This window comes from Sarcophilus harrisii, chromosome 6 (assembly GCF_902635505.1).
Source record: "Sarcophilus harrisii chromosome 6, mSarHar1.11, whole genome shotgun sequence".
Taxonomy (NCBI): domain Eukaryota; kingdom Metazoa; phylum Chordata; class Mammalia; order Dasyuromorphia; family Dasyuridae; genus Sarcophilus; species Sarcophilus harrisii.
The window spans coordinates 220,550,849-220,564,527 of NC_045431.1; the positions used below are offsets into that span (position 1 = coordinate 220,550,849).

Below are 13,679 nucleotides of genomic sequence, written 5' to 3' on the forward strand. Positions count from 1 at the left end.
AGTGGGGGTGAGGAATGGAGCCCAAGGTGAAGGCTGGTCACCTCCTGAGACGGAATCTGCCAATCACAAGAGGGGGTCACTGGGAAGATGGGGAACCTGGGATTTCAGTGGGAGATCTCCTAGTGAGGAGTTTTCTCTCTAAATGCATACCTTCCCTTATTCTACTACCCACAGATTGGGCTGGGGTCACTGGGAAATCTGGTGGATTTGGGTTCTGGATGGGCTGGACTGAGCCCTTAGCCCAGTACCTGGCATGGAGGCACCATGTCAATGTTAGCTATCATTATTCTATAACACTATAGCCTTTAATAATTATTAGCATTCCTATAGTGATTCGCTGAGGACTTTATAAATATTACTTCAGTTATTCTTCACCACAACCCTGGGAAGTAGGTGCTACCATTATTATCCCTGTTTTACAGATGAGAAAACTGAGGTAGAAGGGAAGTGGTTTGTCCATCCTCACGCAGGCAGAGTGGATCAGATGTGAGATCTGAACTCAAGTCCTTTGACCTAGAGTTAATATTCTTCTTATTGAACTATACTTGAAGTAGAACCAGCTCCAGTCAATTGGGAGTGAGCCAGAGTCAGTGTCTTAGATTGCCCTTCTCTCATTCTGGATTCCTTTCCCACCCAGCTCACCCATGTCCACTCTAAGGTACTTGCAGTTCTAAGTCTGCTCCTTCTCCCTTAGGGCCCTGCCCTCAGATTAGGAAGCCAAGGAAGGCCCCCAATAATGGGATAATGGGCATTCCTTTGGATCACTACTAGGTTAACATATTGGCATTTTAACAGGGGTCTTCCCAAACTGCCTCTAAATTTGGGGAATGGTGGAAATTTCAGACACAATTGAGGAAGGGAGAGAAGAAAGGGAGAGAAAAAAAAGGGAAAGGGGGAAGGAGAGAAAGAGAAAGAGAGACAGAGAAAGACAGAGAGTGAGACAGGAACAAACAGAGCTTCAGAGAGAGAAAAAGACAGAGACAGAGACAAAGACAAAAATACAAAGATTTCTTCGTGCTTATTGAAAGAGATCCAAAGCATACAAACAAGGGATTCACCAAAGTTCTGGAGAGCAGGAGTGTGAGGAGGTTCAAAGCAGGAGGTGAGGAGAAGGGATTGATGATGATGATGATGATGATGACGATGATAATTAGCACAAATATAGTGCGTTAAGGTTATGAAGCACTTTATAATATTAGCTCATTTGTTTCTTATAATAATTCTGTTTTAAAGAAGAGGAAATTGAATCTGAGAGAGATTAAGAGACTTCTAGGTGCCTCACTCTTAGCAGGCTGTCAGTTCTTAGCACAGTGCCTGGCATATAGTAGACACATAATAAATGTCGATTGATTGAGGGCACACCGTAAAGTTCAGGTAGGCTAATCTGAGATCACCTCCTAGTATGCATATGTACATGTGTTCGCTTCCTCTCCTGCCTTCCCCTACCCCTACATCATGTAACATAAGCTCCTTGAGGACAGTGACTTTTATGTGCCTTTGTATTCCTAACATCTGTAACAGACAGGGCATACAATAGGTGCTTAATAAATGCTTATTCCTTGATTAATTAGAGTCCAACTGGCTTAGACTCACAATTATTGCACAGTTTCAAATGTCTTAAGAATTTATTATCATGAAAACTGGATGCTCCCTCCCAGAGAGAGGGGCAAGACAGAATCAGGAAAAAGGAAAGAAACAGATGTCTGGTTATGGGTAAAGTGTCAAATCCCACCATTTACAGGAACTTCTGCTAGACACAGACTCACAAAAGCTGGAGGCCAGGGTCCTCTCTGGAAGCAGCTTGCCTTCTTTATCTCTGTGGGTAGAGGCAGGGGCTACTAGTAAATGTTTAACCAAGGGAGGCACACTTTTAAGTTTAATGTGTATGATTAACATATTCTCCATCGATTTCTTAAGTCTAGACAGTCGGTGAAACAATAAATAAATGGCTCTCTCAACAGGTTGGAGCTGATTGGGTGGAGGGATTTGTGGCTCAGTTCAATGTTTATTAAGCACCTACTCTGTGCAGACCAGGCCTGGAATCAGGAAGAACTAGGGTTGGGGTTTCTTTGGAGATATGCTAGAAACTCAATTCCTCAGTTTCCCCAAGAGTTCTTTAAGATAATCCTGTTACATCTTAATGGGCAGAGGGAATATCCTCACTAGGATTTTCTGCGCCAATGGAATCAAGAGGTTCCCTCTCATCACTCCTGAAATATGAGGAATTGTGCTAGGACTAGGAAGAAAAATGATAATTTCTGCTCTTGCGGAGCTTATTGCCCTCGAAAGGTTTCTAACAGGTACCTGGATCAACCTAATATGATGTAGATAGGAAGTGATGAGAGCAAAGGAGAGAACTGTATAAAATGCTCACCAGAACTGAGTGGCTGCCCATCAATCAGTCAATAGCTGAACAAGTTATAATGAACGTTATAGAATATTATTGTTCTGTAAGAAATGACCAGCAGGATGATTTCAGAGAGATCTGGAGAGACTTACATGGACTGATGATAAATAAAGGGAGTAGAACCAGGAGAATATTGTATAAGGCAACAGCAAGATTATACAATGATCAATTCTGATGGACCAAGCTCTTTTCAATAATGAGGTTGATTCAGGCCAGTTCCAATGGATGGTGATGGAGAGAACCATCTGAACCCAGAGAGGGGACTGTGAGTACTAAATGTGGATCACAACATAGTATTTTCACTTTTTTTGTTATTGTGTGCTTGCTTTTTGCTTTCTTTCTCATTTTTCCTTTTTGATCTGATTTTTCTTGTGCAGCATGATAATTGTGTAAATATATATAGAAGAATTGCACATGTTTAATGTATATTAGTTTATTTGCTGTCTAGGGGAAGGGAGTAGGGGGAAAGTAGGGAGAAAAAATTTGGAACACAAGATTTTGTTAGAGTGAATGTTGAAAACTATCTTTGCATGTATTTTGAAAATAAAAACCTATTATTTTAAAAAATAAAATAGAAAACAAAACAAAGGATATTCAATAAAAAAAATGAAATGCTGAAACTTTGAGGTGGGTGAGAATATTTTCAGCTTGAGACAATCACCTCATTTTATAGAAGATGAAATTGAGACCCCCGAAGAGGGGATATGACTCCTCTAAAGTCATACAGATTAGAAGGAGCAACATCTGCCTTTGAAACTGGGTCTTTTAATTCCAAATCCAAGGCTTTTCTAATGACATTCTGCTTATCTATCTCTGGGATCAGAAAAGGCTTTGGAAGCTTACCCAACTGATCCTTCAAAGCCAATAAGGGTTTGAGAAAGGGGACTGAACAGGCAATGCTTTTTAGGACCAGAGATATCCTGTACAAATATAAAGAGACAGGAGTCCCTGAGTTACAACTAGTCATCCTGTTTGCCTGGATTATAGAATACATGGAGGAAAGTCAAGTTAAAATGGGGCTAGAAAGGCAGATGGTGGGGAACCTCAAATGTTTATTTGCATCTTAATCTAGGAGTAATAGGGAGCCAATGAAAGTTTTTTTTTTTTTTTTTTTTTTAAAGGAAGTGACATGGACAGGACTGTGCATTAGGAAGATTGTTTTGTACAAGACAGACACAAAATAGATGGGAAAGACTAGAGATATGGAGACTAATGAAAAAGATAAAAGTTAATTCCCCATTAGCTCTTGGTAATGAGGAAGCAATCATAAGCATTTATTAAGTGCCTGCTGTGTGCTAGACTCTGGGGAAACAAATTAAAGAACAGGGTTAATTAAGTCACCCAAATCACCTCACCCCACTTAAGTAAGTGTAAGAGATGCCCAGATACTTTAACAAGGTGAGAACAAGTCTCATTCAACCACTCAAACACTTAATTAAGTACAATATTCCCTTGGATGAACTGGAGTTGTCATTTCTCATTTTCCCATGGGCATCCTAGCAGCATCCCTAGAAGGATTGTTGTTTCTGCATTAGAAACCAAGGACAGACTATATGCTGCTTCCTAACCTTTCAAAATGCCCAGAAAAAAGTTTACCATGCCCAAGGGAAACTTTTTTTTTTATTAAAGCATTTTATTTTCAAATCACAGGCATGGATAATTTTCAGCATTCACCCTTGCAAAACCTTGTGTTCCAATTTTTTTCCCTCCCTTCCTCCCATTCCCTCCTCTAGACAGCAAGTAATCCAATATATGTTAAACATGGGCAATTCTTCTATACATATTTCCACAGTTATCATGCTGCACATAAAAAAAATTGAAGGAAAAAGGAAAAAAAAAAGAGTAAGAAAACAAAATGCAAACAAACAACAAAAATTGTGATCCACACTCAATCCCTGAAGTCCTCCCAAGGGAAACTTCTTGAGCATGCCATGGAAACATTGGTTGGAATGGGGAGGTATAGGGAAGGACTTTGAAAGCCAATAGCAACAAGTTACCACCTTGCTATATGTGTCCTCTAAGTCTGAGCCCACTTTTGCTTACATTCTGTAAGTAATTGTGGAAGCATCCATCATAACATTTGGGGAGAGACTTTGAACCAACTGTTCTTCTTGTGCTATCTTAGTAAATACCTTTTTTTCTAAAAACTGGTTGAGTATGGCTACTCAAATTGTTTCTCAATTGATCATTGGAAGGAAGCACACTGGTGGGGGCTCATGACCTGTAGCACTAGAAAGATAAGCTTCCAGTTCCTCAAGGCTGATCCTAGAGGCCTTCTGGGGGACCAAAAGGTCAGGTGGTGATTGAAATAAGAGCCTCAGAATAATTAGAAATAGTGATACAATCCCTCTTCTCTAGGAAAAATCCAGGAGAATAGCATAATTAGCTGAAATCCACGTTTTCTCTTGACCTAACTTGAAGGTTTCCTCCTTAGCCAGAACTTCTAGTAAAAAGCAGAGATTCCTCCTGGAAAGAGAGCTGACTGATTTGTGTCTCCTGGACATCCCCTGGGGGAGAGTGTAAATAAATAGTAACATGGTCAGGCAGATAGCAGGTGGAAACCAGAGACTTGGTAATGTACAAACTGGATAATCAGCTTCTGCATAGTTGAGAGTTGACAGTTCCTTATTAACTAATGGTAATGGGTGATTCCCTCCCATATTCCCCTCTCCTCCACCCACTCTGCCACTCTCCGAACCTGAAGGGTCTAAAAGGAACTGACTTTCATTGGGTCCAATCAATGCTTAGCTTTATAATGAAGAATGCCAAGGGGCACTGCCAAGGAGGGCTAGTGCTTATGATAATGAGAAAAGTATCTTGGTTATGGACTGGCAAAGTGGAAATAACAATTGAAGTTGAGTCACGAGGTCATATTAACTCCGTGTATAACTTATCCACTTGATTTCTTTTCTTTTTCTATCTACTAAACTTCTTTTCCTTAGTTTCCTCATCTGTAAAATGAGACCCCTTTCAATTGTGGGGAAAAAACACCAAGAGAAACTCCCTAAATCAATAAAGAGCCCACCATGTGCCCCAGGTAGCTGGATAATAGGTGTTTGCGATGCAAATATAAAGAATGAAACAAGTTTTACACTGAGGAAACTTATAATCAAATTTAGGACATAAATATAGAGATCAGAACATACAGAATAAATAAAAGGAGAATAAATACGTATATATGAGAATACCTATATATATGTGCATAGTTATGCACAAAGTAGTTTGGAAGGGAGGATCCTAATAACTGGGGAGAAGGCAAATCAGGAGAGATTTCCTCTAGAAGGGGGTGTTTGAGCTGAGCTTTGAAGAAAAAAGGATTCTGTGAATGCAGGTGAGGGAAGGGGTGAGGGAGGTGTGAGGGAGAGTCCAAGCAAACACATAGTATCTTATTAAGAATTATTCTTTCTAGAATTGATTATTTTTTTGAAGTCAGGAGGACCCGAGTTCAAATCTGATCTCAGACACTTAACGTTTCCTAGCTGTGTGACCCTGGGCAAGTCACTTAACCCCAATTGCCTCAGGGGGAAAAAAAAGAATTAATTTTTTTCTCAATTAAAAAAAAATCAATTCAGAGAACAAAATAGGCATTAAAAGATGATTGCAGATGAAACTGCAAATGTTCCATGTCCAACTTGCTATTCCCACCAACTATACAACAAACTCATGGAAATTTCTTTTATTTTTCTTTTTTATTTCCCTCCCCCTAGAGATGGCTATCTTAGACACAAATAGGCATATATATATATATATATATATATATACATATATGAATATGTACATATGTATGTATATATACATGTATAAATGTATATAGTATATGTATAAAAGTATCACATATACTGTATATAATATATAAAAGTATCACATGTATTTATATATATATATATATATAGACACAATATATATGCATGTATATATAATTATTCTATAAAGACTTGTATTTATCAGTTCTTTTCTTGGATACAGATAGCATCTCTCTCTCCTCAAATATCCTTTATTTTTAAATTGTATATTTAAAATAGTCAGCCTTATAGAGTATTCCCCTTATTCCCCCATAATACACACACATATACACACACATACACTTTTCTTTTTGAGGGAAAGGGGGAATTCTAGTTGCTGTGACTGTTGCTATTTTTCTTATCATAAAACAAAATGTCAAATTTTTCAGAGGTGGAGGACAGGGGGAAGTCAGGTTTTTGGGAATTTTTCCTTTGCATCTAGCCTAAATTATGCAAGACAATAGTTTATAGGGAGAAAAAAGATCTGAGGGTCTTAATAGACAGCAAACTCAATTCCTATATGCGAGTAGTATGACTTAATAGCCAAGTGATGTTAATTTTGTCATTGAGAGGTGTAGTATACAGTTCAAGGGAGATGGTATCTACTCTGTTCTCTACCTGAGTTTGATGACTTCTGAAATATATTATCCAGTTCTGGCAGCTGCATTAGAAGAAGATACTTATAAAGTGTAGCATATCAAAAATAGGGTGATGAAAGGGTCAATTAAGATGGAAGCCTTTATAAAATAATTATAGATAAAATATATATTTATATATACATATAATATATGTGACAGATTATACATATATATATATATATATATATATATATGTATGTGTGTGTGTTTATGATTACACCAAACTAGGATTGGGTCAAGGAACTAAATAAGGTGTTTAGCTGGAAAAAGAGAGAACTGGGGCATTGAGAATAATGAGGGAAAGGACTCAGGCCACAGAGGAATACCATTTATTCTTGTTGGATCCAGAGAGCTGACCTGGGACTAGGAGACAGGCTGCTCAGAGGTGAGTGGAAAGGGAAACTTTCTAATAAACAGAAAATGGGACGGGCTGTCCCTAAATGGAGCAGGTTAGGGTGTTGGACTTGGCAATACAAAAACCCACAGACGTATACTGGTTGAGTGATCCTGAGTAAGTCACCTGTCTATTCTCCCTTATTATCTCATGTATCAAGTGAGGTATTTTTATTAGATTCAATTTTGGGGGTCCCATTTAGCTCCAAATCAGAGCTTCTTAATTTTTGTTGTTGTTATTTCATTGCTCTTTTTGGCAAATTGGCGAAGCCTTCTCAGAATCAAGTGTTTAGCTGTATAAAATCAGAACAATTAAGAACACTTGCTCCAAATATGATAGCTCTGGTCCTCCTTCGAAATTTAATGACTGTGTGGTCTTATTTGTGCCTTAGTTTCCTCATCTGAAGAAATGAGTAGGTTGAATTAGTTGACCCTAAAGTCCTTTCTCAGTCCACCGTCCTAGAATTCCCTTCCTCCCACGAATTCAAGGGGAAAAAAAAAAATCCCTTGGTGGGATGTTGTAGGGGATTCCTGAGGAGGTCTAGGTTGGGCCAGCTGACTCTCTGGGGTCCCTTCCCAGCGAGGCTCTGCGTTTCTGACCCTTCCAGTGAGCCTCCAGGCTGGAAAGAACAGTAACTACCAGATCAATTCTTCACCCATTAACAGGCTACTTCTTTTTTCCCGAGACAGTCATAACCCGGTCAGACCTGTTTTGGTTGAATTCTAAAGTGTGAGCTGCTCATGCAAATGAGCCCATGTTTGCAATCTTTTATTTTACTGTATTAAGGCTCTCGCAGCCAATCAGGCAAGGGGGAAGTGACTTAGGGAATTCCCGGTTGGTGGCCTATTGCTTAACATCCTACAAAATGATTTAAAATTAATGTCCTATGCATTCATCTTCACTCTTATGAGAGCTGGGAAGTGCTAGAACCTAACACCCCACTAAGGTTGGCCATCACCTGTAGGAGCTAGTCTGTTTCCCTCTGCCCAGCTTCCTCACTAGACCCTACTATTGGATTTCCCACCAGAATCCTTAGTTAAATGAGGTAAGTTGAGTTGGGGTTTTTTTGTTTCTCTCTCTCTCTCTCTCTCTCTCTCTCTCTCTCTCTCTCTCTCTCTTTCTGTCTCTCTCTGTCTCTCTCTCTCTGGATGTCGAATTGTTAGTACCTGAGCAAGAAGAAAAGCTCATATGTTCTGGCCGGGATAGCCTGCCTGGAGCCAGGCAGCTGAGAAACTGAGATCTTTAGTCACTGACTCCCTCCCTGATGTCGGTTGGGACAGAAAATGAAACCCAGTTTACCTTTGGTTAGCTGACTCCCTATTTCTCCCTAAATGTGATTTCTCAACAGAACAGTTCTGAAGTTGGAGCTCATGCTTTTTCTTTTTTTAAACTTCAGCTCAATATGATTAGTTTCCTTTGTATTTTCTTTTATTCATTTAAAGCCTTTTTTTTTTTTTTTTTCTGAAAAGACTGTATATTGAATTACCAAGGATCCTAGAACACAGAATAGGTTAAGAATCCCCGCTTGAATCCCAAGAGTGGGTTTGGCTATTGAGTGTATGTGGGTGTGTTTGCTGCCCTGTTCCTGGGCCCCCATGGGAGTCCCTGTGAGGTCCCAAAGTTTCTGTCCTTGACCTTCTCATACAGCCATCTCCCCAGGAAATAAACAGATAGGTAGAGCTAGCTCTTGGCTTTCTAATCAGCTGCCCTGCTCTTAGTCCCTGTCCCTAGAGATATCTCCTGTATGTAATTTTCCTGACTCGGGAGCTTTCTGTGAGGAAGCAGTAACCAGTGGCTGGATGGAAGAAAATAAATGGTAGGGGAAAGGGGGGGGAAGGAGGAGATAGAGCAATGTAGTAATCCCAGCTGCCTTTTTTACTGTACACTGGAGATGGGATTGGACAGTCAGAAGAAATAGGTGGAAGGGGGACAGAAAATCATCAAAAGAAACCTCTCTATTGGGCTATTGGGTGAGGGTGAAAGGGGAGTTGAGGAGAGCAAAGAATCCTAACATATTGCAGGAGGTTTGTCTGGTTAATATTTTGTCTACTTAATGAAAGGACAGTGTGACGGGTGAGAAAAGTGACTCAGTAACTCCTGAAGCCGTCCCCATGCACCGAGTTTCTTGGTTCTAGATGCCAGGTCTGGGTAATATATGGTCAAGTTTCGCCACAGGACACTAGGAAGGTTGGGTCTGGCCACACGTAGGGAGCAAGAACGCTCCAGGCAGGGTCTCCAAAAGCTTTAAACCTCTGGTGCTTTGGTTAGCAAGTCCATAAACATTTATTAAGCTTTTTATTTATGATTTATAAAGTGATTGATTACTACAATGGTGCTTTTTTGGAGCTGTGTGTTTGAAAACGGTGCAGTATGAGTTCAGTGCAAACATAATTCACTGCTGTCCCTGCATTCACACTGTGAGCAGTGCTGGTGCAATGAAAAAAATGCCCCAAATTTGAAGTCATAGGACTTGAATCTGAATTCCAGTTTGTCTACTTACGACTTGGATGATTTTGATAAATGACTTAATGTCCAGGGTCTCAGTTTTCTCATCTGTAAAATGAGGGAGCAGGACAAGTTATCCATTAGATCTCTTCTGGTTTTAAATCTATGAGCCTACAATGGGCGAGAGAGCTTTGGAGAGGAGATGCTTTAGAACTTGTTGAGGAAAAAATGGAATATAGAAACTGGACCTCTTTAAGATGGAGGAGAGAAAGGAGTAAGTGTTTGTGTGTGGTGGAGAACGAGAAGAGAGTTGTATGTAGAAATAGCCTTTAAGCCCATGAAAGAGTATTGTGGGGCCCTTGAGGGGCTGTATTCTACTTCTATTGCGGCAGGTGAATGATGAAATGGTTGGGGAAGCAAGGGCTACTGAGGGTAGGATTTAATTTTCAGCAGAAAAGCTTTAGGTTAGCTATTAAAAAGAATTTTCCTGCTTACAAAGGGCATCAAGATTCTGGAATATATCTTTATGAAAGATTATAAAAATCTCCTTGTGGCAATACAATTCAGCTGTATTCAATCCAAGAAATATGTATTGATCAAGCAGCTGCGTATAGAAAACATGGCGCTGGTCAAGACGTTAAAAGAAAAGAAAATTTCTGTCCTCAAGAAGCTTGTGTTCGACTGGGGTGGTAAGGGCTACACTTTGTCCACAGATCAGTAAATATAATGTAATCGTAGGTAGGAGACCATCTTAGCTAGCACACAGTAGGCACTTAATAAATGTTTATTGATAGATTAACAACTGAGCAGGTGGGGTGGGGGTTCAAAGATGAGTCGGACTACAATGGCATCTGTAGGACTACTGGGTTAATGGAGAAATTACAATGGTCCCCAAACCCTATTTGGATTGTTTTAATTTGTGAACTTGAGCCAGAAGTTAACTCCCAGGTTCCCCACTGTACTGCACAGAGAAGCAAACAGCTGTTATGAGGTGATATTAATTAAATTAAATATAGGGGGAAATAAAAAAAAAAATCCAAAAATCTAATCACATAAGGAAAAAGAATCTAAAAGGTGAGGTCATCTCAAAGTGGAATAGACCTTCGTCTGAAGGTAGTGAGCTCCCCTTGACTGGAGGTCTTTGAGCAAAGGCCTCTGATGACCATTCTTTAAGAAGGGCAGAAAGATCGGTTGGATGAGATGGCCTCTAAGGTTCCTTCTGATTCGGGAGGGTAAAGGAAAGAACTGTGAATATCTCTGTGGGACAGGGTGTTCTGTAAATTACCTTGACTTGCCATTTGGCTGAAGCAATTGTAATCGCTCAATCTTGTATTTATAGTACGTTGCAAGGAGCTCCCATTAATTTCCAGACTTTATCTAATCCATCTCCAAAACCACCTTGAAAGCCAGTGGAGGGGCTGGGACGGGAATTTATACTGTGCCCCATAGAGAACAAAATAAAGATATGGGGAGATTAAAGTAATCCCCCAAGGTCATGGGATTATGGGATGATAGAGCTGGAGGGGACCTTAGTCCAACCGCCAAATTTTATAAATGAAAAAGCCCGGGCCCAGAAGGTCGAGTTATTTGCCTAAGGTCACACAGCAGATTGCAAGTAACCAGTGGCAAATTGGAAGGAGGACTGGGTCAGGTCAGAATTGTAAGGCTTTGGGTCAAAGGGCACAAGTAAACTCTCTGGATCCTACGTATAGTGACCTGTCCACTCCTTCCCTTTGTTTTCTCTGGTAAACGATCCCTGTCTACAGGATTTAATTTAGTTTCCAGTTGTAGAATGAAGAATAGAAAAAATTGGAAGAGGTCATTTAGTTTACTCCTCTGCCCTGAGACAGCAGCATTTGCCTAAATCACTCCAAAAAATGTGTGATTTTCAAAAACTCCTTTGGGATAAAGGTTGAGAGCCTGCTGAAAGAATACGGATCGGCCATGATTTTAAGGGTCACACACGATCTCTGCTGGGACTTGGATTCTCTCTCCTGCCCTTTTAACTAGGATCTTTCTGTGGAATCTTTGGCTATAAGACGGCTTATTGCAAACTTCTCTTCTCTTCCAGGCTCTAACATCGTGGGGTTGTGTGGTTTAATTTTCCCTCTTGGATTGGGAGGGGGAAAAAAACATTGTTGATGCAAAAATAAAATACTTCTCATGTTGTGGGGAGTGGTAGAGGGAAGTCTTCCATCCGGGAAGGAGTCAGAGGCTGTGAATTCAAATCCTCTGCCTTTTCTAAGTCTCTGTAAAATAAGGATTCTTTACAGCCCTAGATCTCTGATTGTGGGATCCCAAGGCATCCAGGATATGAATGGTGGGATGGCATGGAGTAGGGGGAGGAAAACAGCTCTCTCATTAAGTAAAGCACTTTATAGTATAATATGCATTAAAATTCTATGGCTTTGTGTTTTGAATAAGTAAAAATGAATAAATGATAAACGAATCAATAATAATGAATGATATAAATTATAATGAACAAATCATGTTTATAGAGCTCTTTAAGGTTTACAAAGCACTATGTGTTATTATCCTATTGGATCCTGGGAGGAAGGTGCTATTTTATGCCCATTTCACAGACTGAGGTTAAGAGAGCTTGAGGGACCCAGCATCACAAAGTTAATTTTTGTCAGTGGCAGGATTCCTTTGGCGAGTTTTCTTGATTCCAAGACCAGTGTCCTACCCTCCAAGCCCTCTGAAGCTTCACCAAACCTTCCATCCTCTGCCATCTTGATGAGCTTCACCCCTGAGCCAAGAGATGCTTCTGCTGGAGTTGTGGGCTGGTGTTTGTGATCCCTGTGATCTGTGATCCCTGTGGTTCCCCTGCAGCTCTCTGATTCTATGATTGTGGTAGGGGGTCACAGGTTGTGGTACATGTCGGTCGTTGACCTTTTAGATTTCATTTGAGATCAGTTGTAGGCTGGGAGAGATCTCCAAAACACAGTTGCTATGAGACTACTTACTTTACTGGCTTTTTTTCATTGGTGTTTAATTGGGAGCGAGGAGAGTTGGATGAATTTAAGAGTGTTATTCTGTATAGCAATGAGAACCAATATTGGTCCAAGGGATGACCCTTTCCCCTACCCTACCCCCAGTATAGAAGCCTATGGGTGTGGACTGTTATAGAAGTTGGCAGATCCAGTGACTGGATTATTCTTCTTTGTTGCCATTGAGGGCTCCCAGGGGGTGGGGAGTAGGGAGTAGGGTGTGTTTAGTGGGTTGGCTGGTAAGAAGTTGTCCGGGGCTCTGAGTAAATCTGGTGAGAATAAGGCTAGAAGGAGGAGTATGAGGAGTAGTAGCATTAGGCCCAAGGCGTCCTTGATAGTGTAGTATGAGTGAAAGGGGATTTTGTCTGAGTCTGGGTTAGGAAATGGGAAGGGGTATATTGAGAAAAAAGTATGATGTCAGAAAAATGCGTACTTATGTGCACTCTCTTACATTGTGAGTTGGTTTATTAGTCCTGCTGGTTTTTTTCTTCTTTTTGAAATTCTTTGCTTACAAGAATGACTTACTGAGTAGGGGGGAAAGATACATTAAAAAAAAAAAGTTACATAAAAGTAAAACATATTAACGATTTTTTTAAAAGCCAGTAGTGAAACTCTAAAATATATAAATAAATGACTAAATAAATAACCAAACAAAAGCTGTTTTGGCTTCCTAGTTGAGAGATAATGATTTAGTCCTAGAGCCAGGATCTTAGATGTGGGAATCTAGGCAAAGATATGAGCAGACATGGGAGAAATAAGTGAAAATTCAGAAGAGCTCATTTAAATTTGATATCAGAAATTAAACAAATTTAACCTGAAGTCCCAGAGTGGACTGTCTGACCTCTTATTGGAAAAGCAAAGTAAAGGCTGGATGACTCCTGGATCAGGTGTATTAGAGAAGGGAATTTTTGTTCAGGTAGATCAGGGGCCTCCTGTGTTCCCTTCCAACCCTCCTTCTCATTCCCTTTACCAACCAAAACCTGCTCTCTATAGGCTTGTCTGAGGACGAAATGAAAGAGAGAA

The 13,679-nt window shown here is 40.1% G+C and overlaps 1 protein-coding gene across 4 annotated transcripts in view; it reads left to right on the forward strand.

The window, feature by feature from the left end:
• Positions 1–8,095: 8,095 nt before the first annotated feature.
• EHF (ETS homologous factor) overlaps positions 8,096–13,679 on the forward strand; it is a 76,149-nt gene continuing 70,565 nt past the window's right edge. For 3 of the 4 annotated variants that reach the window (XM_031944143.1, XM_031944144.1, XM_031944146.1), the window contains exon 1: positions 8,096–8,266. The gene's annotated coding sequence lies outside the window, so the exon portion shown is untranslated. The remainder of the gene's footprint in view (positions 8,267–13,679) is intronic. The other variant, XM_031944147.1, reaches the window with a different exon arrangement.